At 41.7% G+C, this 5,000-nt stretch overlaps 1 protein-coding gene across 3 annotated transcripts in view; it reads left to right on the top strand.

The window, feature by feature from the left end:
• Positions 1–5,000, top strand: part of astn2 (astrotactin 2) — a 680,356-nt gene that overhangs the window by 345,122 nt on the left and 330,234 nt on the right. The window lies entirely within an intron of this gene.

The following is a 5,000-nucleotide window of genomic DNA, read 5'->3' as shown; positions in this document are numbered from 1 at the left end:
AATACTTAGGAAAGACAGAAGGCCAACAGAAAATACTATAGACAGGACTTGCTTTTCCCCATGAATGTGTGTCAAATACTTAGGAAAGACAGAAGGCCAACAGAAAATACTATAGACAGGACTTGCTTTTCCCCATGAATGTGTGTCAAATACTTAGGAAAGACAGAAGGCCAACAGAAAATACTATAGACAGGACTTGCTTTTCCCCATGAATGTGTGTCAAATACTATAGACAGGACTTGCTTTTCCCCATGAATGTGTGTCAAATACTACAGACAGGACTTGCTTTTCCCCATGAATGTGTGTCAAATACTATAGACAGGACTTGCTTTTCCCCATGAATGTGTGTCAAATACTACAGACAGGACTTGCTTTTCCCCATGAATGTGTGTCAAATACTACAGACAGGACTTGCTTTTCCCCATGAATGTGTGTCAAATACTACAGACAGGACTTGCTTTTCCCCATGAATGTGTGTCAAATACTACAGACAGGACTTGCTTTTCCCCATGAATGTGTGTCAAATACTATAGACAGGACTTGCTTTTCCCCATGAATGTGTGTCAAATACTAGAAAATACTATACACAGGACTTGCTTTTCCCCATGAATGTGTGTAAAATACTAGAAAATAATACAGACAGGACTTGCTTTTCCCCATGAATGTGTGTCAAATACTACAGACAGGACTTGCTTTTCCCCATGAATGTGTGTCAAATACTATAGACAGGACTTGCTTTTCCCCATGAATGTGTGTAAAATACTATAGACAGGACTTGCTTTTCCCCATGAATGTGTGTCAAATACTAGAAAATTCTATACACAGGACTTGCTTTTCCCCATGAATGTGTGTAAAATACTAGAAAATACTACAGACAGGACTTGCTTTTCCCCATGAATGTGTGTAAAATACTAGAAAATACTACAGACAGGACTTGCTTTTCCCCATGAATGTGTGTCAAATACTATAGACAGGACTTGCTTTTCCCCATGAATGTGTGTCAAATACTATAGACAGGACTTGCTTTTCCCCATGAATGTGTGTCAAATACTTAGGAAAGACAGAAGGCCAACAGAAAATACTATAGACAGGACTTGCTTTTCCCCATGAATGTGTGTCAAATACTTAGGAAAGACAGAAGGCCAACATAAAATACTATAGACAGGACTTGCTTTTCCCCATGAATGTGTGTCAAATACTTAGGAAAGACAGAAGGCCAACAGAAAATACTATAGACAGGACTTGCTTTTCCCCATGAATGTGTGTCAAATACTTAGGAAAGACAGAAGGCCAACAGAAAATACTATAGACAGGACTTGCTTTTCCCCATGAATGTGTGTCAAATACTTAGGAAAGACAGAAGGCCAACAGAAAATACTATAGACAGGACTTGCTTTTCCCCATGAATGTGTGTCAAATACTTAGGAAAGACAGAAGGCCAACAGAAAATACTATAGACAGGACTTGCTTTTCCCCATGAATGTGTGTCAAATACTTAGGAAAGACAGAAGGCCAACAGAAAATACTATAGACAGGACTTGCTTTTCCCCATGAATGTGTGTCAAATACTTAGGAAAGACAGAAGGCCAACAGAAAATACTATAGACAGGACTTGCTTTTCCCCATGAATGTGTGTCAAATACTTAGGAAAGACAGAAGGCCAACATAAAATACTATAGACAGGACTTGCTTTTCCCCATGAATGTGTGTCAAATACTTAGGAAAGACAGAAGGCCAACAGAAAATACTATAGACAGGACTTGCTTTTCCCCATGAATGTGTGTCAAATACTTAGGAAAGACAGAAGGCCAACAGAAAATACTATAGACAGGACTTGCTTTTCCCCATGAATGTGTGTAAAATACTTAGGAAAGACAGAAGGCCAACAGAAAATACTATAGACAGGACTTGCTTTTCCCCATGAATGTGTGTCAAATACTTAGGAAAGACAGAAGGCCAACAGAAAATACTATAGACAGGACTTGCTTTTCCCCATGAATGTGTGTAAAATACTTAGGAAAGACAGAAGGCCAACAGAAAATACTATAGACAGGACTTGTTTTTCCCCATGAATGTGTGTCAAATACTTAGGAAAGACAGAAGGCCAACAGAAAATACTATAGACAGGACTTGCTTTTCCCCATGAATGTGTGTCAAATACTTAGGAAAGACAGAAGGCCAACAGAAAATACTATAGACAGGACTTGCTTTTCCCCATGAATGTGTGTCAAATACTTAGGAAAGACAGAAGGCCAACAGAAAATACTATAGACAGGACTTGCTTTTCCCCATGAATGTGTGTAAAATACTTAGGAAAGACAGAAGGCCAACAGAAAATACTATAGACAGGACTTGCTTTTCCCCATGAATGTGTGTCAAATACTTAGGAAAGACAGAAGGCCAACAGAAAATACTATAGACAGGACTTGCTTTTCCCCATGAATGTGTGTCAAATACTTAGGAAAGACAGAAGGCCAACAGAAAATACTATAGACAGGACTTGTTTTTCCCCATGAATGTGTGTAAAATACTTAGGAAAGACAGAAGGCCAACAGAAAATACTATAGACAGGACTTGCTTTTCCCCATGAATGTGTGTCAAATACTTAGGAAAGACAGAAGGCCAACAGAAAATACTATAGACAGGACTTGCTTTTCCCCATGAATGTGTGTCAAATACTTAGGAAAGACAGAAGGCCAACAGAAAATACTATAGACAGGACTTGCTTTTCCCCATGAATGTGTGTAAAATACTTAGGAAAGACAGAAGGCCAACAGAAAATACTATAGACAGGACTTGCTTTTCCCCATGAATGTGTGTCAAATACTTAGGAAAGACAGAAGGCCAACAGAAAATACTATAGACAGGACTTGCTTTTCCCCATGAATGTGTGTCAAATACTTAGGAAAGACAGAAGGCCAACAGAAAATACTATAGACAGGACTTGCTTTTCCCCATGAATGTGTGTAAAATACTTAGGAAAGACAGAAGGCCAACAGAAAATACTATAGACAGGACTTGTTTTTCCCCATGAATGTGTGTAAAATACTTAGGAAAGACAGAAGGCCAACAGAAAATACTATAGACAGGACTTGTTTTTCCCCATGAATGTGTGTACGACGGTATGTTTTGATTCATCTGCGTATGTGTTATTTTCACTGGGTTTTTGATCACAGTAGTTTGTCAGGTCATGCAACATTTAAGGCTCAATTTACGGAACCATTTGAAGATGGTCTGCCCCAGTCTTGATCTCCAGCAAAGACTCTAGAACAGAGCTCTGTTATCCAATCTGATATCTCTCATACAATGTTAAAACATTTGAGTGTTAGCATCTTAGCAGAGAGTGTTGGCATGAGATTTTCACTAATCTTGCCAACGGGCGATGGCCTTAGTCCTGATACTCATATAGGCCTACAATAGCCATATCGTAACACCCCCAATTATCACCACTTTTGTTCGGAAATTCTAAAACAACAATGTTTTTTAACACTTCAAAATAAAATTTACTAAATGAACCTTACATTTTTCGGTAGCCATAGGTGTGTAGATTTGAACAAAATCTGGTTTGGTTCTTTACGGGAGAATTTACTGCCTGAAATATCCAGTTTTGTTTACCACGCTCGGAGTTATAGTGCTGGCCTGATGGGTCGCCTATTTACGCCGTTTAAACGGCACATGAACGGTTAGACCGAGAATTCTCGACATGACATTAAAATTCCACTAGAGCTCCAAGCGGATGTGTACACGCAGCCTTACAACACTCTTTACAGCTCTTCGAGTCACAGTAAAATGTCATTTTTGGTACATAGCTAATTTAGATACACCTATGGTGTGGGTGCTTGCGTTTCTTTAGGAGTCCGTCGTCTTGCTTTGTATAGAAAGGGATATTAAGTGACACATACATGCAAGACGGCGGAAATACGGGACCGACGGTAATAGGGGGAGTTCCGATACTTAAAGGGAAGTTTCAACGGAGAACTTTACTGTTGTAGGTCAAACACCAAGGCTTGTGTGAACAGCTTTTGCATGTTATAAATTCCCACTTAATATTCCTTCCCTGTGGGTAAGTAAATTAATTTGGGGTGACTAATGATCCGTTTGGCGCGGTAAACAGTAAGCACTTTATCAGGGACGTCAGAGCGGTTAGCGCGGAGAAGTGCAATTCCAGTTTACACAAAGTGATTAACCAGTCACATTCGTGATTAAGATACATTTAAATACAGATTAAGGAGCAGTGGAAATTGTTCACAAGTAAGGTGTCTGTGTGTGTGTGCGTGTGTGCGTGTGTGTGTGTGCGTGTGTGCGTGTGTGTGTTTGTGTGTTTGTGTGTGTGTGTGTGCGTGCGTGTGTGTGTGTGTGTGTGTGTGTGTGTGTGTGTGTGTGAGTAGATGCAGATGCACCACAGTGCTGTAGATTACAGCCACTGATAACTGGCATCCATCAATATTTATGTAATGGCATATCCTGCACCCCATTGCCTAATAAGGTAATGATCTATTTTAAAAGTGCAGCCCGCACAAGCAGCCGAGGAGGTGCCCGCGTTAGGAAACGCCACTCGCTCGCGCTGGCCTTCTCATTAGCGCGTCTCCTCTACGCTGACAGAACCCACGGTGGCATCGTGTCCTAATAAACATGCCCTGCGCCATGCCCAACAGCAGGCCTTGGCACGGCCTTGCCAACGCGCCACTGCTCTGAGCTGTCCAAGGTTGTGTCAGTGCGTCGCTGGGCAGCCCTGTCCAGGGCCCTGTGCCAGTTCATGCCATCCAAGCCCCCGGAGCACTGTCTTGTCACTGACCGCTGTCCTGTTTCTGTCGCCCCGTGAGCGCTGTCCGATTCCAGAGTGCTGGTCGGCTGCTGTCTGGTTGCTGTCCCCTGAGCACTGTCTGGCCCTGACTGTGTAATTGCCTTTAGGGACACAATTACTATCCGATTGCTCTCTGCTGAGCACTGTCTTGTTCCAGAGTGCTATCCGGTTGCTGTCCCCTGAGCACTGTCCGGTT

This window comes from Alosa pseudoharengus, unplaced genomic scaffold, assembly GCF_046254945.1.
Source record: "Alosa pseudoharengus isolate Yale_2024_CS ecotype anadromous, Long Island Sound unplaced genomic scaffold, YU_APseudo_1.1 YU_APseudo_1.1_scf_14, whole genome shotgun sequence".
Lineage (NCBI taxonomy): Eukaryota > Metazoa > Chordata > Actinopteri > Clupeiformes > Clupeidae > Alosa > Alosa pseudoharengus.
This window is presented reverse-complemented; position numbering and strand designations above follow the sequence as displayed.